Source organism: Strix aluco, chromosome 8 (assembly GCF_031877795.1).
Source record: "Strix aluco isolate bStrAlu1 chromosome 8, bStrAlu1.hap1, whole genome shotgun sequence".
NCBI classification, from domain to species: domain Eukaryota; kingdom Metazoa; phylum Chordata; class Aves; order Strigiformes; family Strigidae; genus Strix; species Strix aluco.
The window spans coordinates 27,755,556-27,781,004 of record NC_133938.1 but is presented as its reverse complement, the minus strand read 5'-3'; the positions used below and the strand labels follow the sequence as shown (position 1 = coordinate 27,781,004).

At 52.3% G+C, this 25,449-nt stretch overlaps 1 protein-coding gene across 1 annotated transcript in view; it reads left to right on the top strand.

Moving 5' to 3' along the window:
- Nucleotides 1-1,026: 1,026 nt before the first annotated feature.
- TMEM121 (transmembrane protein 121) overlaps nucleotides 1,027-25,449 on the top strand; it is a 38,394-nt gene continuing 13,971 nt past the window's right edge. Inside the window, exon 1 of the mRNA XM_074832803.1 lies at nucleotides 1,027-1,167. The gene's annotated coding sequence lies outside the window, so the exon portion shown is untranslated. The remainder of the gene's footprint in view (nucleotides 1,168-25,449) is intronic.

Sequence of the window (25,449 nt, the reverse complement as noted above, 5' to 3'; positions counted from 1 at the left end):
TCCCACCCCTGTCACCCGCACACAAAGCCCACCTATGGCAGGGTGACCTCGGTGCTGCTGGGGTCAGAGCTGCCACAGCGATGTCCCTGGTGAAGCATCGTACCTGTGGCTGGGCAGGGCTGGGAGAGGTAGGAAGGCAGGGGCAGGAGTGGGGACTGGAAAACTGATCCTGAGACAGGGTGTGTGACTGGCCTGGGCTCCCCATGGGATGGTGCGGGACCTCTGCTATGGGGGGACAGGCTACAGGGTGGGGGAAAGGACTGGGCAGCCCCCTCCCCATATTCCAGCAGACGGAGTTCTGGGCACTGGGGCTGATCACAGCTCCCCAGGATGGTGACAGGGAGTCCTGGGCTCTGGCTCTGGCACTGAGATCAGCTCCAGGGGTTGGGGCTGAGGGCTCCGGGGCTCTAGGACCGACGGCAGCCCCCGGGGATGGGGATGGAGACGGGGAGCTGCAGGCAGGGCTTCTGGGCTCTGATGTCGCCCTTAGGTCCCAGGGATGGGGACGGGTGTCCCAAAGTCTGGGACCCGTCCCAGCCCCCAGCCACACGGGGACGCGATCCCGGAGGACGCGTTGCTCTCGGGTGCCGGGAACGGGGACGGGGGTCCCCGGCCGCAGGATGGCGGTGGAGGAAACCCCAGCTCCCGGGAACGGGGGTGTCCTGGGGGAACGGGTGTGTCCCGGGGGACGGGGCTGCGCCGGGCTCCTGCGGGCAGAGTGGTGGGCTCGGGGGGGAGGGCGGTCCCAGCCCCCGCCGGGCGGCGGCCAGTCCCCCCCGCCGCGGCGCGGAGGGGGCGGTGGGGACGCCCCCCCCCCCCCCTCCCGCCGCACCGGCGCACCGCCCCGCCGCCCGCCCCCTGCGCGCCTCCCGCGGACGGCGGAGCGCGGCGCGGGGCCGCGGGGCCGGCGGCGGGCGGCGAGCGGCGGCGGGGCGGCCCGCAGCCCCCGACGGCAGCGGCGGCGATGCGGCGAGGCGGGGCGGCGGGCGGCCAGGCGGGGCGGCGGGCGGCGCGGCGGGGGCGGCGGGCGCCGCGGGGCTGAGCGGCGGGCGGCCGGGGCTCCGCGGCCCCGGGGAGCGGGGAGCAGCCGCCCGCCCGCCCTCCCGGCGCCGCACCCGGCACACGGATTTACGGCGCGGACTGCAGCCTCTGGAGCGGCCCCCGCAGGTAAGGCACCGCCGGCAGCACCGGGGGTCCCCGCAGCCCCCGCGGCGCGGCGCGGCTCCGCTCCGAGCATCCCCCCCTGCGTTCGCGCCTCGCCGGGCTCCGGACGCGGCACAAGTTTCCCCCGTTGCGGTCCCACCGGGCACCGGCTCCCTCCACAACCCCCCTCCGCCGCTCCGCTATCGGTTGCTGCAGGGATGGGGTGCCCCGGGCTGCGCCCCCCCCCTCCCCCCTTCGCCAGCCGCTCGCCCTCCCCTCCGCTCCCCACTGCGCCCCCCCGGCGGGGGCGCGGCGGGGGCGCGGCGGGGGCCGGGGTCCCTCCCGGGCAGCGCCGCGCACCGGCCGGCCGCAGTGGCGGGGGGTGCCGGGGGGCTGCGGCCAACGCGCCCCCCAGAAGGAGGGTGGGCGGCCAGGTCGCGGCGGGGGGAGCGGAGCCGGGTGCTGGGGCTGATGCGGGAGAAGCCTCTGTTGCTTTTGGACCAAACTTGGCTGCGGGAAACCTGCCCTCAGCCCTGCAGCCCCGGGGTGGAACCCGTGGGACGGGGGTGTCCCCGAAGGGCATGCCCTGAGCCTCCTGCTGCTCGGGGTGACGGGTGCCTCTCCTTGGCCGGTGGCCGTCCCGGTCTCAGGGATGCTCTCCGGCTAGGCCTCAGCCGGAGGATGCGAGAACCGCCCTTTGGTCTGTGTCCTCCCCAGGGAAAGCCCCCTCCAGCCCTCCTCGCAGCGGGGCCGAGGGTCGGGGGGCTCGCCTTGCGGGCTGGGGGTGCTCCCGGTCTCCGCGTTGGACACCCTTCGCCTTTGCAGCCAGCCTCAGAAAGCGAGCGTGGGAGAGGTGGCATTGCCTGTGGGAGAGGTGGCAGAGCCCGCGGGAGGGGTGGCAGAACCCGGCTGTCACCGCACACCCCGGGGCACGGGGAGGAGGTCGTCCCTCCCCTGGGGATGCTGAACGGGTCCTGAGTGGAACCTTCCCCTCTCCTACCCCGGTAGCGCTGCCCCCCCGCAGACCTGATGTGCATGGGAGAACGTGGGTACTGCTGGGGGTCCAGCCTCCCTGGAGCTGTCGAGTGTGGATTTTACTTGGGGTGACTTTCCTGCGCCTGGAATATCCCGGTTTGCAGCCTTTTCCCCCTTTTTCCTGCACGGTGGCAGACTGTCACCATCCGTCGGGCAGACAGGCTGTGCAGCTGAGCCGTGACTTCCCGTGGGTGTGTGTGGGGTATCGATCCGTGGCTGCGCCAGAACCCATGGGGAAGTTGTGCTCAGCTTGGCACATCACCCTGGGGAGCCTGATCCGATGCTCCTGAGCCAGAGGGGGGTCAGATCTGGAGTCCTCACTCCAGACATGCTACTGTCATACTTCTCGTCGGGCAGCAGGGCAGCTGGCACGAGGGTTTAGGTGTCCCATGGTGGTTTATGCCAGGAATCTGGATGCCTCTTTAGCTGTCAGCTGCCTTCACCTGGGCCCACTGTAATGCCCAGTCCCGGTACCATCCCCTCCACATCTCCCAGGCTTGCTGAGCCTGAGTCCTGGGTAGTTCCTTGATCTGCCAGTGCTGACGCTGTGCCAGGCTGCATTCTGGCTGCGGGATGTCCCCTCCGTGGCCGCACATCACAGGTGGCCCTTGCCTTCTCCCCCGGGTGCCTGCTGGATGCAGAGGGTGCCCTGGGTTCATCTGCAAGAATGGATGTGAGTGCAGGAGTCTGATCACTGCGTGCAAAATCCTCCTCCAGAATTCCCTTTCTCCTGAGCGTCACCAGCATAAGATGAAATAAGCGCAGATCCTGCAGTTTTAGGGCTCTCTACAGGTTTTGCTGCAACGAACAGTAGAACGGGCTGAATATAAAATGGGTTTTTCTCTGTTTCCCAATGCAAAGCTTTTGCCATCAGAATGAAAACAGATGTTTGGCTGCCTGTTTAAGCCAGTTTTACAGAAAACTGCCTCTGGTTAAGACACTAGCAGTACTAGGATCTCCAGACCCGTCCTGTTTAGCTCCGTGACTTCAAAGACTGCCTGAGCGTAACTGTTCTTAAACTCCCCTGGACCTGGCAGAGCCAGGGTTGCTGCCAGAGAGGTATCCCCCTGCTCCCTTTAAAAAATAATAAGGGAAATAAATACAAAACACCGCGCAAATGCCAGAAGAGGGTTTCAGAGCAGTGAGCTGAGGAAGAGAGCGTGGCTTGGCACAGCGTTGCGGGTTGGAGCTCTAGTCTGGAGCCGAGTCCCCGACACGGTGTCCCCGTGTCCCCATCCGGCTCTGGGTGCCCTGCAATGCGCTGCAGGCATGCTGAGGAGCTCTTCAAAGGAAACCCACGGGAGGATCTGGGCCCTAGCTCCTCTGCCGCCTTGCAGTGCATGAAAAAGCGGTGGCAGCAGCGGGATATCCCCCAGGAGCGCCGTGTACACATACCAACCTGGGAGACAGCCCGGCTTATTCAGTTATTTAGCACATAGATCCAGAGAGAGAGTGTTTTCCTATGCCTGTTTTACTGCTTTAACAAATTGATAGATTGCTGCTGTTATTTTGCTGTGGGCCACCTAAAACACAGCCCGTGCACTGTGGTGGAGCTCATCATCTTGCTGGTTTTCTTGTAGCTACTCAGACCATAACACTGCCCAGGGGTGGTGGCAGGAGGGGGGTGCAGGTCCTGCCGCAGGCTCAGGGTGTCCCCATTTGTGCACAGGGGTACAGAGCAAGTTTGCGCTGGCCCCGAGAACCACGGCAGGGCTCTGCTGAATCACAGCTACCTGGGTGCTCCCTCTGCCTTCACAGGTTGCTGCTGGTGCTCTGAGAAGTAGCTTCGTGTGTAAATGGGGATTTCTTCAAAACTTCTGGGAGGAGCAGCTGGCAACGGAATAGCTCTGTGGCAAAAATGTGTGTGTATGTGTGTGTGAACTCCGGTCTAAAAGGGAGAGGGAAAACATCCAGAGTTACGGAACTAATGCAAATGGAGTTGGCTTTCATCTCTCCCTGCAGCATCCTTTGTGGAAGGCATTTGCATTTCCCCAAAGTCAGTTCTTCCCTACCTGTCCCTCAAGCAAATCCAGAGCTATAAAGGAGAGGAAAGCCTTTTCACAAGGTGAGGGGTGGCTCTCCAGATCGGGGGGGAGGTGAACTCAAAATATTTGCGAAGGAAAGCTCTTATTTTAAGGCAGCAACTCTGGAAAGCGCAGAGGATTGCACAGGCAGACAGTGGTGTGCCCCACTATTGAGCACAGGGAGGGGGAGTATTCTGGGGCTCCTACCGGGCCACCACATGCAGGTGACCCATCCGGGAGGGGGACGGTGGGGTTCACGCATGCCTCTGACCTGCCCCTGCCACAACCATGGAAAGCCACCAGGACGTGCTCCTGCGAGCAGGTGCTCAGAGCGGTCCAGCATCACCCCGTTTAGATGTGCTGGGACACCCCTGTGGCTGCCATCTAACAGCCACCTGCCCTGGGGTGCCCAGCTGTCCTCTCCCCCCACCCCCCCCAAGTGGTGCTGGGGGCTGCTGGGGCTGGGGGCTGCGAACAGCTCCCGGGTGGACTGCTGCCATTTCAGGGGAAGCCTCCAGCTCAGGAGAGACACAAACAAAACAGGATTTCATGATCGCTCTAGCAATAGCTATTAGCTATGCTAAAAGGATTAACAGCTCTGCAGGACTCATCAAGTGTTTAAAACATAACTCAAGCATCAAAGACGGCTCTTACAGGCTCACATTTTCACATCAAGTAACTCTGAAAATTCCTATCCAACTTAATTAAAACATCCACTCCGCTTGTTAAAAGCAAAAAAACAAAGGCCTTTTCTCGTTAAGCACCAAGCCATTTTGAAGAGCCGAGTTTACAGAAAAGTATGCAGACTTCTTTGTTAAGGAATCACCTTTGTGAAAGTCTCCTGTCCCCAGACCACTGTGGCTGATTAATCTCAAGCTTTCCAAAAAGGAAATAAATATGTTTTTTTCTTTTTTTTTTTTTTCCTGGCTAGGGACCACAGAAGAAAGATGAAAAAGTGAGAAGAGCTTTGTACAGAAAGTTAGATAAGAGGGTGGGGGAGTGTCAAAACCAGACCTATAATAGGAAACAAGCCACTGAAGTGCTGGTGAAAGTACCTTTCATCTTGGAGGCTCCAAAGTGCTGTGCAGTGCATGAATACACACAAGAGCTGGAAAATAATTGACAACAACCAGCATCATGAGATGAAGTCACCACCTTTGCTGGCAGCAGAGTCACCACAGGCAGGTCACCGGCTCACTCGCCATCAGTCCCTGACTGCCCCTATGCTTGCTTTGCTTGAGGGATTTGTCACTGGTGGTGTGAGCTGGCGCAGCCGAGCTATTCTGCAAGACCCCAGGCCAAAGTTTTACGTGCTGTACTTGTGTGACATTTACATGAGGACGTGTGGTCCTGAGCTGGCCCGGCATGGCTGAGGTGTGATGGTGCTAATCAGCCTCTTCCCTCACGTGGTTGGTCCCGGGCAGCATCATCATCATCTCCCATAGGGTCGTGATTTAATTCTCCTTCTCTGTGATGTGCCCACTCTCGGTGATATTGGGTCATCCCCAGGCTTCAGCATATATCCTTCCTGACACTCTCACCCTCCTCTGCCTCAGAGGCTTTAGTTATTTCAGGTGCCCTAAAATAGGGAGAGGCTCCCCCTGTATGAGTTATAATTGGCATGGTGTCACTGGAGCTATGTGACACAGTATTTAAACTTAGTAAATACTTTTTTGACATCCATAGAGGCCTTGAATATTTTAGGATTTCATCCCATTTTGTTAATTTTGTTGGTTTTGATCAATAATGAAGTAGCAACCCCCCAAAAAGGATTAAATAGCTCCTTTCTTTCTTCTCATTTATGGGTGAGTTTGATTTCTTCCTCTTCACACTGTCCTGTGTGGTCAGAGGGTACGTGGAAGGTCAGTGCTGAGAAATGCCGTCAGGAGCAGAGCTGCTCCTGCTGCATATTCCTGAGAAGATTTGCAGCACACCTTGCCTCTTTCCTTCCCCCTTGGCCATTTTCTCAAGGCAGATTGTAGGACTTGAGCAAACAGCCTCCCACCCCTGGGTACCCTCTGGGCTGCTCCTGGGGACCTGCCACGCTCCGGCGCTGGGGACAGCAAGCTGCAGTCATGCCGGGCTGGTGGCATGGGAAGGTATGTAAGCACAGACTTTATGCCCATGCACTCAGCGCACGGTTGGGATGTGAAATGCAGGAATTAGGAGGTAGACAGGGTTTTTACATCAAGTGTTTATAGCACCTTCCCCGCTTTGTGTCTAGACATAGCTATAAATGAGGGAGAGGGCTATTACCTAGGAATAAAACTACTGAAACCAGCCCTGGAGAGCTTGCCACTGTATTTCCAAGGAACTGGGAGATTCCTTATGATTAATGTAACAATATCGGAGGCTATAAACTCACCACAGTTGGTTACTGAGTCAGGGGACACACTTACAATGTACCTGCCACTTGCAGCTTAGACTAAGCATTAACTATGGTCTCTCGCCAGCCCTTGGCCATTCCTAGGGCTGCCGCTTGCTTACAGATCATGGGTTCAGTTCAAATGACTCCACCAACTGCAATGGCCTAATAAAACAGCCCAGTGATCACCAAGGTATAATTTCTTATTGCAGCGTGGACCAGCGGTGGTGTGGAGGAGAGGAGAGGCCGTGAGCAGAGTCCGGACTATGTAGCTCACTGGAAAACTCTGCCTTCACACTGGCTTTCAGGCAGGGAAAGCAGGAGCACGTGCGTGGGCAGCCTGTGCCACCACTGACCGCTCCGAGCAGTGCCGTGGGTGTGTGTGTGCGTGGTAGTGTGGCGGGGGCCTTCAAGCACCTGTGCAGATGGCAAACGCCTGGCATCTGAACCCAGAAACCCATCCCAGGCCTGACTTGCAAGATCACGCCCAGTAAATAGTGGTGGAAGAAGTTAGACTGCAGGGATCTCATTTTTTTGGATGCAAATTCTTTTCTCTGATCTCTGCTCCTATGGTGTCCAGCACAGCAGGGTCTCAGTCTCTGCCTAAGGCTTTGCAATACTGTTATAGCATCACAAAAGTAATAAAGAAGAGGGTGGACTCCCTGGAAAAATACCATGAAGCAAAGCACTGACATGCTCTTGACAGCAAGAGCACAAAAACTTATTTTTTCAGCTAAGAAAAAGGTCTGAATGATGGAGCGTAGTGCCAGGGGATGTCTCTTCTGAGCCCTCGGTTGAAGGACTGTCATTAGAGCATGAAAATGGGGATGGAAAGGGTCACCTGATGGTTGGGACCTGTTGGGACCTGCTAGCCCATGGCTGACCTGCCTTCTGAGGGAGGAAGGACGGGGAGGAGCTGCAGTGCAAGCGGTTGGTGCAGGAGGCAGCAAGTGGGCAAGTTGGGTCAGCACCTTTGTGTCTGCAGAAGATGCTCCCCAAGTTAGGTTTCCTCCCTAGATTGTGCGCTGTGTCCAGGCTTTGTCCCCCCCGGGAGTTTTCTTATGCCATGCATTCAAGATTAGGAGGCCCTTGGGCAATATGGGCCTCATAAGTACCTAAGATCTATTAAAAGCTGCTCTTCTCATTTGACTCCATAAAGAAAACCATTGGGAATACAGCGACGCTTCTTGGATGTGAGTAAATATTGGCCTTGAATGAAGTCACTGATAATGGGAGATAAGTTATCAACAGCTGTTTAACCTAATATTACTTCCATACAAGATAACACTGAGCTTTTGCAAGAGGTTAATAACGAGATGCAGAACCCAACACTGCATACAAAGACACCTGACAAACTGCAGGCTTAATTTTTCCCCTGGAGCTTTATTACAGCTGAAGGAGCACGTAGCAGGGAAATGTGCTGGTGGGTCAGGCCTGGCTCTGGCAGCAGCCAAAGGTGATGCTGTTGAGCACACGGCTCTGTGCAGGGACCTGGGGGACAAGCATGTTTCCCTGTGGGTCGAGCTCCTCCACATCAGAGGGGCTGGGATGACATCGTTATATGGTTATATTAGCAGAGCTTTTGCTGCTGCTAATCAGGCTTGAATCCCTGTGCTGGGCAGTGCCTGTATTGCACATCCAAGCACAGTGACCGTGGAGCAAAGAGTGAAGGAAGGTAGGTTATACCTGCCATTAATACAGATATTTGGGAGACAGTGTCGAAACACAAAGTGTGCATCAGTTGTAGATCACAAGATCCCCACGAAAGAGAATGCAGCTGATCCCATACAGGATTTTAGCCCACAGTTATGGGTATATTTCCCACATCATCTTAGATGGCTACTGGTTTCTGGTATGTCTGTTACAGCCTGCTGTTGGACCTGTAATTCCACAGGGTTTTTAGAAAGACGAGGTTGGCAAGGGCCAGAAGCACTCAGGGAGATTGGAAAGGCTCTGCTAGTGAGCAGTGTTTGGCTCTGCAGCCAGCTGCACACACCAGACTTCTCCGCAGAAGGGCTTCTCCCTTGGCATTACCCAAAGAGTAGGGCTGAGGCGGAGATGTCTCCAGCCACCTTCCCACCACCGCCATGTAGGACTACACTGGCTATTTTAATTTTGTTCCTCTCACTTGATCCCGGTCACGGATGCTGTAGCCTTTCAGCGCTCAGCTTCACAGGTCTGAGCCGTCTGCTAAGGGAAGGGCTGGGGTGGGATGCAGAGGGAGTGGATCACCGCCTGGTCCCCTCTGCCTGCAGGAGCCACAGGGCTTCTCAGTGCTTTCCCTGAGCATCAGGCAGACACGAGGTCACCAGTGTTAATGCCCGACTGGGATGTGCCTTAGATGTCTCTGCAGACACTGATCAGCTTGACCGAGCCCTCAGCGGAGGCTCCTGGCAGGAGCTGGGCGGGCTTTCAGTGCTCCTGGCTCCTAGCCCCTGCTTTATCCAGCAGACCACACTGCTGCTCAACAAAGCTGGCTGCAGATGCTAGGACGGCAGCTGCAATCCTATTGATCCCTGTGGGGATGATGAGCCCAAATGAAGACCCTTGGGAAATCAGCACAGAATATAAAAATCTGGCAGCAAAGCAGAGGCTCGGACTGTGACAGCTCTGCAGATAAACTCGTGTGAGAGCCCAGCTGTGCAGAGCATCCACAGAGAGCCTGCTTTGAATGCACATTTGATTCTCAGGATACATAAGGAAATCTTCATCTCTTCCCACGAGCCCCTCACACCTTTCCCTTCTCCCAGAGGAAGCATCTGGAAGCAGATCCAGGTCCCTGCACCCATGGAGGGAACCAGTCCTCAGTTACCCTGGGGCCAAGTGGTTCTTTTGCAAGTTGTGAGACTGGAGGGAACAAACAGACAAGCACCTTGGAAAGATGCTCTTTCCAAACCTCCCACAGTCTCAGGTCTGGGAGGGTCAGAGAAACACTGTGGCCCCCAAAATGAAAAGACTCTCCATTTCCTACCACTGCAACAGCTGTTGCACAGGTAGATGGGGACATGTGCATTTGCAGGCCATGCTGCACTCCTGGCGTTTAAATCTTGTCTATTGAAATAGCTGGGCATAGGGGCTGTGTGCGCCTGAAGGCACAGTGGCCTTGCTCAGGTGGGTAGTAGAAAGCTGCTGCACTACCCAGTGTGTTATGAGCTCTGGGTAGTTGCTTTTGGGCTGGCCCTGTTAAATAGTTCATAGCATTACCTGCTTAGGCAAGTGCATCTCTGGGGTTTTGCTAGTAACTCTGGTTAAGAAGAAAGATGCTATTATTAATCCTTGTATGTGGCTGCTTTTTCCCAACTCAAGCATTTCAGCTGAACTTTTCCACCCTGTGCTGTTTTCAAACCACGCAGTGTGCGAGCATGCCCTTGCCCTTCCCACACATGAGACTGAGCAAGATAGCAAACAAATTGCAGGTCCCTGGTTGTCCTTAGCAATTAGCAGATAGCTCAGGCTGCCAGTTGCCGCTGCCCTGGTATGGCTTTTCTGTTCCCTGTGGGTTCATTTCTGCAACAGCAGCAGAGCTGGCCGATTTAGGTTAGCCTTTCTATAGCACCCCTGTCTTTGTACATCATTTACATTGCAAGGTGAAAGGGTAGTCTGATAGAAACTTTATTATTAAAGATCCTGAGTTCTTGCCTTATCAAAGTCAGGACAGTCTGAGTTGACCCCTGTGGACTTGTATGCCTGCATTTAAAAAGCACAAGAAATTCCTGTAGATCTGCTGGCAGCACATAAACTATTTCCTCGTGCTAAGGCTGGGCAAGTTCTGCATCCAAGCAACTGCTCCCTGCTGTGGGCTGTAACCTTGCGATTCTCTTCCAGAGCTGGATTTGAAGCTCCTGCTGCAGTTTACCTCTGCGAGCAAGATCCTGGCTGGCAACAGCTTCCCTGGTTTTCTGCATTTCCAGGAGAACCTGCTGCGTAGTGGTTCTGCCAATCAACACCTCCTCTTGCCCCGTGCAGGCTGTGTGCCTGCACTTCTTCTTCCCAATCTGCTGGTACTGCACACCCTGGTGCTAATGAAGCTTTCATTGCTGTTACATGTCCTTTTCCTGGGCAGCTTCCACATAATTAATTTACCTGTGGAGCCATTGGCTCCTATTTTAAAGCTTTCTTTTAATCCCTTTGCAAAATATCCAGCTTTTGATTTGCTCTTGTTTGAATTCCCCTGATTATCTTAAATTTTGCTGAGCATGACCGCTGGTTTTCAGTGTGTGACACAGCAGTAAGCCACCTAGGGCTTCTCGGCATGGGGAGCCTCTTCCTTCTGCTCCTCCCCATCCCTTTGGCAGTTACAGTGATAGAATCACTGGTTCGTTCAGTTCTTATTTCCCTGATAGAAATCAATCTCATGTTTTCTTTGGTTTCTCCTTTGATTTCTTAGCTTTTGTGATATTCCCATGTTTTCTGAAGTTACACAACTCATCCCACCTAACAGCCAGCACAATTTTTTGCCTCACATAGCATCGTGTGCCCCGGGACTTCAGGCAGTCCTTGTGCCTCCATGGCTCAGGATGGAGGTCATGGTGGGGCTTAATTACCTCTTAATTAAATCTGCCCTCCTGTGTAACCTGTCTTTGGCAGTGAAGCCTTGCAGTCCTATGCAGACCTGGCCTCAAATTCACTGGAAGAGAGGAGCATTGCTTTGAACTCCCTCTTCACACCCAAGTCTAGCAGGGGGAGTATAGGAAATTTACAGTTGCAGAACTTTGCAAAGTTGCACTGTGCTCGATTTCCTTGCAAAAGCAAAATAAAACCATCCAGGGAAGAGGGAAGAAAGAATAGAGGAAAATGCAGCAGACATCAAAGGAGAAAATGCTGAAGGAGAGGGGAGAACTGGCACCCTTAATGTGAATTTGGGGAGAATTTATGAACATGAAGTCAAATAATCATAAAGCTTGGGTAGTTTAGGTCACATTATTGGGACTCATTGTTCTTCATTAACCTTCCAGCCATCCGGGTTCAGGTGTCAGCTCAACATCAAACCACAGCCAATCAAAACTTCATCTGTTTGAAAAATTGCTGTAAAATTGGGTTTTCAGGTGACTGAATGTGATTTTATGAGGCACCTGCCTTCTGCAATACTGTTAAATCATTCAGGATCAAAAATCTGAAAACAGATATTTGGGCCTGAAATCCAGTACTGGGCTCCAGCCAAAAAGAGCTGATAAAAATGCTGTTGCATTTATTTGTGAGGAGTCTGTTTTTCTGCATGTGCCACAGGGGCTTTCTTCCCCCTGCTTCCCCAGAGAGGTGGGGCAGGATCCAGGCACTGCCTTACCCGGAGAGCAACATAGAAAGCAACTTTGATTATTTCCACAGTGCATAACCTCATTTTTCAGCTGTCTCTGCTGGGGATGCTCTCCCCTGTCATGGTGGGACAGGAGTGTGCAGGGAGAGAGTAAGAAAGACACCGCTGAGCTGGGAAGGATGGCTGACTCGAGCAGCTCTGGAATGAGGGTTGTCCATCACGGCCGTTTCTTTGGTTGGGAGAAAAAGTGGAAGTGGGTCCAGAGAGTGAAAGCGGCTTTCCCAGAATAGCTACGACTTAGCAGGGACTGAAAGAGACACGCCATGCAAGTCCCAGGTCTGCTGTTTTATTTCTGCCTTGCCCCTCTGGAATATAGAAATTACTGCTGGAATGACAGAGGTATCAGATGAAAACTGCCGAGTGAGATGTTACTTACGGTGAATGCCGTGTGAGGACTGCCCATCTTGGAAGATGTGGTAGAAGCCTGGGAGAGCAACCCGGCTGCAGGCAGAGTGACTGAGTTTGGATCAGGTGCTTATGCCACCAAGGCACCCCTGAGCAAGGGCTTTTGGTTCTGCAGTGGCCTCCTACAAAATTTGTAGCCGCTGTACAGAGCGGGGTGGCTGACCACACTTTTACATTACATTCACAGCAGAGCGACCTGCTTGGATCGAGTCGTAGCCAAAATGTATGTAGTCAGGCGTGCAATGTTCTTGTAGCATCCTGGAAACTTGGTGGGACCCTGTCACTGAATGCGTGCCCGATGCATGACTGCGGGGAGTTAAGGGCCCCTCCTAAAACTTGCAGCCTGGCCTTATGCTGCTGCTCAGCGCTAAACGGGACGAGCTCTGCCTGTCTCCAGCAGCGTGTGGGTCCTTTGGTGGCTGTTGCTGTAAAGATCGTAGGGGACCCTTCAGTTGTATCAGCAAGTACAAATGCAAAATCCCACCAGTAGCTTCTACTGGTGTTCTGTATCACGTTACCTGGTTTAATATAAAGTGTCTGCAAGCCGTCGCTGAGCAGGAATTCATTGTCAGCCAGCTGTCAAGCTTAATTGGGTTGTCCTGTAAAATATCTTGCATATAAGTAAATCAAAAAGAGTGGGGCCCATAAAAGGGCCAGCATGTGGCACATTCATGTTATTTATAGGCTTCTCTGTGGTGCTCATCACCATGGCAGCTATGAAGGTCGATGCTGACAGTTGTAAGGAAATGCCACATATGTTTTAAAAAAGCCACGTGTATGAAATAAAGCAGAACTTAAGCATTCTGATGGAGCTGGGAGGCAAGGGTGCCATGTCCTGCACAGAGCCCCCAGCCCCACAACAGCAGGATGGGTGGGGAAGGGGACATGGCAGGTGATAGTGTGTCTGTGGGCTGAGGGCATCTGGGGTTGTAGAGCCCACAGCCCTGGTGCCCTGGGTGCTGCGTCCTGCCATCTCCTTGGAAAAGCTGGGAATAAAACCCAACTCCCATTCTCTGTGTCCTCTGCGCTGGGGCTGGCCCAAAGCCCCATCCTTCCTTCTTCCAGCCTGAGTTTATTCATTGCCAGTTTATCCTCATCTGTTCTTGTGACAGCACTGTCCTTTGGCTTATGGCCCTGCTGTGTTTTGCAGTGCTGATCCTGCCTTGCCAGGCTGGTGAGAGGCGTTTGTGCGGGGTGTGCAGCCCATGAAGCATGGCATGACACAACGTGGCATGACACAGTGTGGCTCAGCAACCACGGACGGTGGCCCAGCAACCCCAGCCAAGTGCATTCCTGGGCTGGCTGGGGCTGCCAACAGCCCCTGCTGAAGTTGAGGCCAAAGGGCCCAAAAGTACCCACATGGAGGAGGCTGTAGATCCCTTCATCCAGTTTCTCCTCTTCAGGATGAAGCCCTCATTTACCAGCCTGTTTTTCATACCTCTCTGTTTAATTGTACTGAAGCCAGTGGTGGTTGCTCACTCCAAGCTTACTTTCTACAGCTGGCTTTTTTATAATGTTTTTTCTACTTAAAAAACAAACAAAAGCAGCATCTCCTCATGTCAGTCCTGTAATTGGCAGGTAAAAAGCCTGCTCTAGCCACATCCAAGCAGAACTGCTTTGAGCATCTATGCCTCAGTCTCTGCCTAGAAAGCAGCCTCTTGCAAAGCAGTATCAGTCCCAGCAGTATTGCTGTCTCCAGCAGTATTGCTGTCTCCAGCAGCATTGCTCCAAAATTACTCCCAGGGAGATGTATAGCAAACCCTCAGTGTGGTCCTTTAATTCCAAAACTACCTGGTCTCTCAGCTGGCACTAGTGGTCCCAATTCCTCCATATACCTGGTCAGGCTCTTTCTCTCAGTGGATACATCTCCATCTTCCTGCTTGCATGAGGGTGTTTCTTTCCCTTGGGGTGTCACAGCTCAGCCTTGACCCTAGAAACCCAGGAATTCTAAGCCAGTCCTTCATGGATATCTCTCTCCTTGTGAGAAACCCTCTCTATAAACCCAAATCTTTCTTCTCCTTAGCTAGCTGTGTCTTTTCCATCTTTTGTCAGGAGATTTTTTCTAAGGACTGGCAGAGGCCTCTTGAAGAGGGCTGTTTCTCAGCAGCTTCCCTGGTGCATGCAGTGCCTTTCCTGTCATCCTTGCTCCTCTGCAGCAGAAATCAAACCGTGCCCATTTTCCCCTCACATGGGGATAAGTGGGTGCTTCTTCCCCTCGTGTTTGTGTCCCCTTGCTCTCCATGGGCAGCCTTAGCTCCCTGGCTCCCACTGGTCATGGACCTTTTGTTTCCATGAAATAAATGCCGTATCCCCACAACAGCCACCTGCAGGCTCAGGTAACTGCTCCCAACCCTGCGCCTGAGCCGCAGCGAGGACACATTCCTCACTGTGACAGGAAAGCCCCAGGGAGCATAAAAGTAATTGTTAAAGTCACTATTTCTGCCTGTTGATGGTAACCATAATTCTGTTCCTGCAGGAGCATGGGGGTTCATACGTATATGTTTGTAAGCGTTCAATTTATGCTTTCTTAATAACAGTAAGTGCCTTTGCCAAAGGCATTTGGTTAAAGAGCTGCAGTAAATAAACTGGGAATTTTTTCTGGGGAAAGAGAAGTCATAGGCTGTCCTGGAGTTTATACAACTGCTCCACTAACATTTACTGCCCTGTCACCTACTGTTAGTCCCACGGACACGATGGGTCCTGCTCTTAGAAATGAGTCCACGTGGGTGATGAATGCTAGGTAGCTGGTGCAATGCTTTCTCTGGCTCCTACAACTCCATTCAAGAGCTCTTCATGCAGAGCAAATACATAGGGTCTCTTTTTGCTCTAAGACTTATATGCTTATTAAGCTTTCTGCAGCGGAAAAAAGATTGCAAGGCAATTCAGCTTGCTAGCTAGGTCATGAATCCATGTGTATGTTATGAATGGCAACGATATGCATGTGCCCTGGGCTTTACAATCATATCAAGCAGTAATACAAGTGAGGATGAAAATAAATCTTAATACCAACTGCCCTACATGAAGCAAATACTTATTTTACATAAAACCTAATTTTAGAACGTCAAGACTGTAGCTGATCCACTTTGTCTCACCATGACTTAGCATAATGACATACATATAGATATGCATATATACATATATATAAAAATATATATATTTGTAAACACGCTCTTTTTTTCCCTATTTTTTTTGTCTGAATGTAAGCGTCCCAAGAGCCAGCACTTGCTCTCTCGGTGGGGATTCTGCATGCTAGCAATCCTTCTCTTCCTCTCCTGGGCACGGGGAAGGCAGCACGGGCGCCTGGCCCTGCCATCTTAACATGCAGTTGGTGTTATTTCTTTGGGCAGCAGCAGCTGGGAAATGCCAAAGCATGGCTTTAACACTGACTTCCAGCATCGCTGGGATCAACGCGCTGCCCTGAGTAAAACGAAACACTGACGGGCATCAGGCCCTGGGGATGCTGGCAGGGGATGCTGCCTGCAGCCCTGCCTCCCTCGCCTGCCGCAGCTGTAGTGATCTCAGCTCTGGCAAAACAGCAGCCTCGAAATGTGCTGTAGCACGGGATTAAACAGTTTGCATGGCCTTTGTCTGATACCCACAGAGAGCCTTCGGGGAATGCCAGAGATTTCGAGGGAATGCCCCAAGGGAGTCAGGATGTACTCAGGTTATCAAGTGCTCTGGAAAAAGTAGAAGGGAGCTTTGCTTTTCAGAAAAAAAAAAAAAAAAAGTACTTTTCAGCATTATGCTTTCCTGCATCCTCCCTGTGCTGAGTGTCTGAGTTAATTTATGCAGCTATATTAACTTTCACTTCACCTTTCAGTGGTGTTTCCTTCCCCTGCACACACTTCCTCCAGTGGCGAGGCTGGGGTGCGGGGCTGGGGACCCCTACGGTTGTATTAAGAGCCCTGCGATCCTCACGGCTGGGAAGGCAGCCAGCTCTCGTGGGGCTGCAGGAGTTTTTTGGCTTGCCTTGGAAGCCAGTGTGAAGCGTCTAGCGCTGGTGGCAGGAGAACAAGGCTCTACACGTGAGCCAAGTGAGTCTTGCAGGCTCAGGAGCCAGCAAGAAAAGCAAAAGACATGGCTTCAGATTCCTTTTTAAGGTATTGCCGTGACTGTGAAGCCACTCATGAAAAATCTGTCGTGGGAGGCCCAGATGCTTGGGACCAGCTGCTGGCGCTTGTGTGAGGTTACATCGCAGTGTGGAGCATCTCTGACGCCCATGGAAACATGTAGGGGTGGGCGGATCCCCCGAAGCTGTGAGGAGGTGCTGTGCTGGGGTGCTGCTCTCCCAGTGAAGGGGACAGGTCTGCCAGAGCCACCCTGAAAGAAAGAGAGAGGTGCTGCTGCCCTGGGAAGGTGCAGTCCTATCTCTCCGCTGGAGGGGCAGGGCAGGTACAGGAGATTAAATGACCTGCTGCTCTTTGTTTATTAAAAGAAAACGGTGTTTCCTGGCAGTGCCACACATCTGACATCTTAATCCATAGAAATGCTGTCAAAATATAAATCAGGAGGAAGTGTTCAAAGCCCCCGGTGCAGGGAGAGGTTCTCCTCCCCCTGCTGCCCTTCTCGCTGGGTGGGAGAGCCCTGGTACCCTGCAGCAGGGTGGATGTGGATGGGGGCTCCCACTGCTGCACCGAGTTGTGGGGAGGTTTGACTGTGCGATGCATCGCTGAGCCCGTTGCTTCTGGCTCAGCCTGAGCAGGTCTGGAAGGAGAAACTGATTGTGATTTAAAGATGTCAGGATCAGGAAATCCATCATGTCCCTCGCTAATCTGCTGCTGTGATTAATTACCCTCACCATTAACTGCCTGTTACAAATATACACCTTATTTCCAACCTAAATTAGTCCCCGGGCATGGCTGCGCCACGCGATGGTGCATGGAGGAGCATGCAGGGGCTGAGCGGCAGCGGGGCAGCACAGGCTGCAGGCATGGACACCCACTGCCACGCGTGCACGGCCACTGCCAGCACCCACGGGCCAGGAGCAAGGGGGACGGGAGTCCCCATGATGGACACCCCCAGAGTGGCTCTGCGAGGCAGATGGGAACCCCCCAAAGGGTGGTGCAGGTGTCTGTGGAGGGAGCAGGAAGGGGACAAGGGACGGCACCTTGCCCCAGCCCCTCACAGGAGCATCCTCAGGACCCGCTCACAGAGCAGTACATCACGTACCAGTCCTCTTCCCACGCAGAAGGATCTTCTAGCAAACGTGCGGGAAGTGTCTTGCTCTGGCTCTGAACTAAATTGTGCAGTAAATTAAGCTTGATCTGCATGAAATTTCCTCCACATGTACGTTCTGAGGTGAACCTGGGAACAGGTTTTATCCAAATTCTCCTGTCTTTTGTCTTTAATTTAAAAAGTTAGAATCTCCTGTAATTGCCTCTGGGCTCATGGAGAATTGGGGAATACTAGGAAACCCTCCAGTGACTAATTGAATGCCGTATAAATGTTCCGACTGTAAGCAAAGTTCTCTGTCTTGCATTATAAAGATATTTAGGTCCAATTCTGTGCTGGGGTGATAATTTTATGAGGGATTTTCATATCTTTTGGATGCAATATGGAATGGATCATTACCTTTTTTTACACTTAATTGCTTTTATCATCCAGAAATATTCAGTGTTTAATGATAATAAAGCACTTTTGCTAAGGAGGCCAAACACCATATACATTATTGCCTCATGGTGCTATAGTGCACAGCTCCTTGGTACTGTATTTCTGTGTGTTGTCCTCCCCCCTTGGCAGAGGGGGATGCTGGGGCCAGGGTAGCAGCAGCTCACCCCAAATCACCATTTGGCCACAAGGGAAGTGCACTTTGGTGTCCAGAGACACAGGCCAGAGCCCCACAGAATTGGGAAATTTTCCCGGTTTCCCTAGCATTCATGTTTCCTGGCGCCTTCCCCACAACAGCCAGCACACAGGTGATGCTTCAGCAGCAGAGGACGAGGTGGCTGAGCTCCTCAGTGCAGGCACTTCTGCATTCTGCTGCCAGGCTCAAAGAGGGGATCAGGAGCGATCTGCCATGTCAGGCATGGAGTTTCTCTTGAATTGGCCAGGTTGCATTGAGCAAAGGAATTTTGCTGTTCTTTGGGCAGCCAGGTTGCCTTCTGGGCTGGGCTGGCACCTCTCTGCCGGCTTTGCTCCTCGGAGGCTGGGATTCAAACCCAGGTACAGATGTTTGCTTACTGTGTTGTCCATAGCTTTCCAAGAATGCATTTTTTGATGGCCTTCTACAGCTTTTAACTAAAAGCACTCACATCATTTATTAATTATTTATTAACTCTTTATAGATGCCACAAGCTCATTGCAGACATCGGTGGAGTCCTACTGACACTTATAAGCTCATCAGCAGATATTGTAATTAATGGCTATAAGCAATCTGCTGACCTGTTGGGCCCTGCAACAATTGATTAACTATTCATTAAAACATCTAGAAATCATTTATGAACCTTTTATAAACTATTTATAAGCGAGCAGGGACAGATTTATTCATTACTGTTCATAGGCTTACAGTGGAGGGACGGAGGGAGCCCTGAGCTGAGACTCCAGCAGCCCAGCTCCATGTAGCAGCAGTCCATGGGAAACGTGCCCAATGTCACAAGGAAGCCTTCATCGTTCTAGTCATTATCCCAAATTACACTGGCTTCCCGCAGGCCTAGGGGGGTCAAGTTTCCTGACGAATGTGGGTTGTTCTCCCAAGGATCAGAAATGACACAGAATGGAGAATTTTCTGCTATTTTGCAGAGTCAGGTAGTTTAGCTAAGTAGGGGCTGGCGAGAATCCAGTAGCAGCTCTTCAATACGCTGTTGGGCTAAACTTAGAGGAGAGGATGAGCAGGCTGGTGTGTTGCTTTGCTTCTAGCAGGATAGGATTAAATTATCCATCCCATTTTCCTTCGTATTAGTATGCAGGGGTATAAAGAGCCAAAGGCAGCAGCTGCCAGCAAAGCCCTGTCGGCTGCTGGGTGCTCTCAGGCAGTGAGCTGATTCCTGGTTAAAATGGGGATGGAGTGCGAGGCTCAGGTTCAGGGCTCGCATCCGAACATGACCCAAGCATGGATTGTTTAGTTAATTTGTTTTTTTTTTTTTCCCCAAACCATATGAATTTCAAAATGAATAGTGAAAAAACAAATCTGTTTTCTACTACTTTCAGTGCAGTAGGGGAAGGGAAGGTGGAGTGGCCTTGCTCAGCTTAGACTTCATGAATCTTTTCCATATTCCTGATATGTAGCATTTGTACCAAAAAATGAAGACTTTCCTGGGGACTATCTCTGGTTAGCAGTGCCCAAAATGAGTAACACTGTTTCTCGTTGCGAAGTCCCAAAACATTTACTGCTGCTATGGGTTATCTCCAGCCCACAGAAATGTGTATCACTTGACACCGAGGAGCCTCCTTGTCTCTGGGAGCTCACCATCACCGAACAGAAGTTGCAGATATAAACTCCCCATGTGTTGACAGAAGAAATGACGCCTGTAATGGGATCTTAGCATCTACTATCACTTCTAACAGTCCATCTATAATCTTGCCTGCAGCGGATGCTGTCTAGCAAGACATGGGGATAAGTGATGACTTCCTAGGAGCTGGTGTTCGGTGTAGCATGTCTATCAGCTAGCAGAAAGGGGACAGATGTGCCCTGTGTTTGTTGTAAGAGGTTTGTTCTTTCCTTCCTCCTTATCTGCATTGTTTTCTTACTGAAGGTGCTCAGCCAACTGCTGTAGGCCAAACTGTGTATGAACTGGAGGGATGACTCCTTGCTCTGCAGAGAAGGGGATCCCAGCATTAGTGGCAATCTGACAGTGACACATTTGTATGGCGATGAACAGTTAGTTGTGTTTCAAGACCTTGTTTTAATTTGCAGAAGAAGTATATTTATGCACATGTAATTCATTCAATGTAAAGCTGTGTATAGTTATTATTTAGTTATAAACTGGACTATTTCAGGATTTGCACTGGGTGTGCCCTAATCAGTTTAAAGCTGACCTGAGGTCACATTAGTGCAAGCCTGAATCTAGCTGTGCTGTCCCAGTCCTGCCATTGCTCACGGCCAGAGGCTTTTAGGGTATCCTGTAGGACGTAGCTCACAAACATCATGCAGAATGACATTCGTATTTCAGCTTGGAGGAAAGAAAAGCCAGCTCTCCACAGTCTCTCCTACAAGTACACTTGAGCTATTTTGGAGTACGGCACAAAGAAATTGGCTTTGGGATGGGGGAAGGGAACACAAAGATGCACCCAAATCCATAGCTGGTTCAGTATTCATGTAAGAACACTCAAATCGGCGTGCTTCTCATCCAGCTCTGTCCCAGGACCAGGGGAGGTTTGGAGGGTCAGAGGACCCATCACCCCAGCCAGGAAGCAGGGCTGAGCGCCATGGGGAGAGTGCACCCCCCAGCTCACGCTGCAAGCTGAAGCTGCCCTTATTTCAGAGGGGGGCAAAGAAGTACAGGAGGTGGGGAGCATGTCCTGCCTGGGCCAGCTCACTCCATTCCTGCAGCAGGACATCACGGTTTAAGCTACATGTTTAGAAACACCTGACTGTCACTACCGGCAAGATGGCCAGCCACCAGCCCCAGTGTGTCGCATAGTAGGATGATGGCTGTGACACACAAAGGGGGCTGGAAAGAGGGGTTTGGAAATAAGGGAGATCAGGGAAGTGCTGTGGAACTCCCAAGGTGGGAAGAAACCTCCAAAACTTGAGCTGAAGCAAAATGGTGGGGGAAACGGGCCAAAGAACATCTCAGAGAAGCAGGGATATATCCCCGCTGGCCAAGAGCTCCTCTGAGCCCCTCCCTGGGCCAGCACTCATCAGGGAGAGCAGCAGAGTGGGATGGACCTAATGCCGCTAATGGCTGTCCCCAGGGAAGGAAGCACAAGTGCTGTGGTGTCAGCCAAGAGCAGCCCAGGAAGCCAATCCCTCCTTTGGCAGGAGCCCACAGTCGAGTAAGCAGAAAGTTGAGCTAAGTGATGAACGCCTTGAGCCATGCTCTTATCAGAAGGGGGTCAGGGCTTTGTAGGACATGGCACAAGGTGAAAGGAGCATTCCACCATCCCTGTGTCCTACAGCAATGCACTGGTGGTGGGTGCTGCTTGGCTGGGGGGCTGGGCAGCTTCCTCCCAAAAGCACAGCTCCCCTGAGCAGAGCACCCAAGCTCCAGCCACGGCAGGGAAGGTGGCTCCCCCAGCACCACAAAAGAGAACACTGTCACCCCCAGACCAGTGTGCCCTCCCATTATGCGACAGGAGCAAACACAGCTCAGGCCTGGCTGATTGCAGCAGCATTTGCATTTTGCACTCACTTGGTTCACCAAAGCCTGAAATAGCAGAAATTGCACCAAAATCAGCCCCCAGGGTGCTAGGGATGCTCCATGCCTGGGAAGAGTGAGGAGCTGCTGCTGTTTCCCCTGGACGAGCTCAGCTGTGGTGGCTTTTATGTCTGAAAGCCATTCCCCAGCTGCACAGACCCAGGTCCTTAATGCCTCTTGTTTTCAGGGTGGGAACACTTGGCAGCTGGTTTTGTGGTGTGTCTTTGCCTGGTGCCTTGTTCCCTTGCACCCTGCCTCAAAGCTTGCCCCACCGGGGCAAGAGGGGCCAGCCAAGCACCAGGTGATGACCAGAGGGTGCGAGGACCCCCCTCTCAATAGCATACTCCTGCTGCATCCCTCAGACAACAGAAGTTTGTGATTTACTGTCCAATATTTGGCCTCTGTGCCCATACCCAGCCCCTCCGGGCTGCTTGTGCCCAGGGAGCAGTGGCTGCACGGGACATGGGGACATCCCTGTCGCGCTGAGCTGAGTGCAGTGGCGGCTACAAGGCACAGGCTTCGCGGTGCTGCTGTGGCAGATGTTAGCTACCTGATTACACAGGAATTAACTACCCAGAGCAGGAGATGGCTTGTTTCATGCAGATATATAAATACAAGGAAACGTTGTGTGGGTCCACAGGGCAGACAAGCACCACTGGAGCTGAGGTGGCAGAGGGTCCCCTGAGTCCCCCCATGCTGGGAGGTGGGCTGCCAGGAATCCTAATGAGAAACAGCTGCCTAATGAGACAAATCAGGCAGGAGGGGACTGTGGTTGTGGGGCATCTTGTGGGAGGGTAGTGGTGTGTTCCGCTGGAGGGTGGCGAAGGGTAAGGCTGATCAAAGGTGGGAGAAGGAAAATGGTTGTGCAAAAATCAGTGCAAAGTGCTCACGTGGTGCTTAGGGAGGTCAGGAGGGCCTCCAGAAACAGGTTTCAGAATGCAAATTAAAATAAAAGCTGATTGCAAGTGCACTCACTGTGCCTCTGCGGTCAGCGGTGACCCAGGCTGCAGCAACCTCCCAGTCTCCCTGCTTGCTTAGCAGGGTTTGTCATCTCCTGGTTTGTACAGGAGGGGTGCCTGTTGCTCTACAAACAGCAATTTTCCCATGCCTCTTACAGTTGAAAATTCAGTGAGAAACACCTGCCAGAAAGACATTTACCACATTTCACATGTTTTCTCTGAAAAACTGGGAAATGTCTGATCCGTTCCACACTTTATTGCCACTTCCCCAGGGATGAGTTTCCCTCCTGCCAGGGAAGAAGGGGCACCAGTGATGGCTCTGTGGCCACTAGTGGATAGAAAGATCTTTTATTGCTCTTCCCTTTGTCTGACGTTACTTGGGAATGAGGTTTGAATCCTCTTCCCCTGGAACTATGTTTTCTAGCAAACTACACAAAGTGGTGTTTATCTTCTTTATTGTTCCTGAAAAGTCCAAACAGTTTGCTACTTTAAAGTCAATCTAAAGTTAGCAGCAGAGGGGAGGGAAGGAGGGAGAGAAGGCTAAAATAACCCCAGAGATAAAGGACATCTTTCTGGGGCTGAACAAAGCATCTCAGGTTGGCTGCTAACCATTCTTTGCAGTTTTTTATTTTTCTCAAAAACCCAAGTGAAAATAATTAAATGGCAGTCAAACAGAAATAATTTATATTGGATTTTCAGTCTGTCTGCTAGACCAAAAGTAACTTGTCATTCAGACATCCCTAACGGAGCCGTGGCCCTGAGGAGGAGATCTGCTCTCCCTGCCCTGCCCTGGGGATACCCCACATCCCACCCATGCTCCCCTGCCCCCATCCTCCCCGGTGGGGTGCCTGGCTCTGCACCTGCCACAATTTTTGGGTGCTTGGGGGCTGTATAGCATAGGGAGAGCCTCACACTCGCGCATGGCAAGCCTGGAAGTGATGCACACTAATAACTCCGTGTCTGTGACCACGCGGGTCAGTGTTGTGATGTGGAGCTGCTTAACGTAGTCACCGCAATGGGCTGATGCAGTTGTCCCTGTGTCCCGTGTGCGAGATGTGGCGTTAGCCGCTGTGTGTTTGCTTGGCTGTGATCAGCATCAAGAGAGCTTTCCATACACATTTTGATTTAAAATGTGAAAAAAGAGAATGAAAAGTTAGTCCGTTCTGAGCACAGTTAGAAAGAAATTACTTCAGAAGTTCACAATTTGGGGCAAGTCTCCCTTCTTAAAAAAGATGTTTCTAAATTAGCCATTTTGGGTCAGTCTCCATCTGTCATCCTCTGAATATCCTTGTCTGTCCCATTCCACAGTGGGGGGAAAACCAGCTAGCAGTTCTCCCACTCCTAAATAGCATCTTTCAGCAGCTGGCTAAGCTGCAAAATGGATTAGGTTTGCCTTACAGCTCTGTACACAACAATTTCAGGCTTAGACAGAAGTTGCATAGCCTTTCCAAGCAAAACATTTCCCATGAAGCCCCTTCTGGGGATACCAGGGCAGAGAAACCAGTCTCTGGGGCAGCAGCATGCTGGAGATTGGGGAGCAGAGAACACCGAGTGGGAGATCTGCTGTCATGGACAAAGCTAGCACTGAACTTGGGCAGGGCACCCTTTCCTATCATCAGAAATGAGGAAGAAAGGAGTCAGCCCGGAGCCTGGCAGGGATGCTGGTGCTGGGAGCCCGGATCCAGGGCCACATCCCTCTGGAGGGAGCTAAATTGCTTCTTTTAGGGTAGGAATCAGTTCTGTCACCTGCTGTAGTTGCACTGTCCCACACACAGCATGGCTGGGAAGTGGGTGCAACTGTAGCCCTGTGGATGCACTGGCTGGGAAGCAGCCTCGGAGGGGATGGGAGGCAGCCTCTGCCCTTCACCACACGGGACCACAAGTCTGTGTGTCAGCAGCACAGGCGACGGCCTCAGCTCGGGGATGTTTAATGCCAGCGCAGATGTCAGCGGCACAGGCCACACGGACTCAGCCAGTCATTTTGTGGCCAAAGCGCATTCATCGTGCGCCCTCTCTCTCTTCCTCCCTTCGCAGAGATACCCGAATGGCAAGAGTCTGCTTTTGAGGTTGGAAGTCAGGTTTAGAATTTTAATGATATCCTGTATCCCACAGCCTTTCATTTGGGGAGAAACCACTCTAAATGACCCATTTTCCTTAGTATAATGATAATCATTACCAAGCGGAAAATGAGCACTGAAGCTGGGGACAAATGCAGGCACAGAGTAGATGGGGTGGCTGATTCTGACTGGCAAAACGCTACATGGAGAAATAAACCTTTTGTACTTAGAAGGAATGTAAAAATGTCTCTAAACATGCATGTAAATTTGTAACAAATAAGTCACCGTGGCTTGAAATGGGAAGCAAGAGAGAGCAGCCATAAATATTTTATCTCCTTGGCAATGAGCTCCAGCACAGCAAATTGTCACATCCTCCTGGGGGAGAGGATGCCGGCTCACGCTGTTGGACGGGGAAGCCGCAGCATCTCCCAATTTCCGTGCAGCCTCCGCACCGAGCACCCTCCTCGCCTGGGATCTGGCAGTGAGGAGCCCGAGAGTTTCCCCACCATCGGGGACAGGGCTCCTGCCTCTGCCCACTCGCCCTCCCCAGGTCACACCACTCCACGGGCTGGTGTGACACATGGCTCCTTCCGAGCAAGGATCCTCATCAAAGATCAATGATTTTGATACTTTTTTTCTTTTTTTTTATGAAGGTTTTTTTGCAGGAGGAAAAGAATTTCATTAGCAAAGAAAGCTTGAAAACCCAACAGCTCATGCAAGCTAACAGCTCAATCCAAACAGGCCCCAGGGCCAAACAAGCAGCGTACACCTCCTGCATGATGGGGTGCTGCCTAACCCGCAGCTCAGACCCCTGCAGGGGCACCACGTGGGTGTTTTAGCTGGGCCACTGG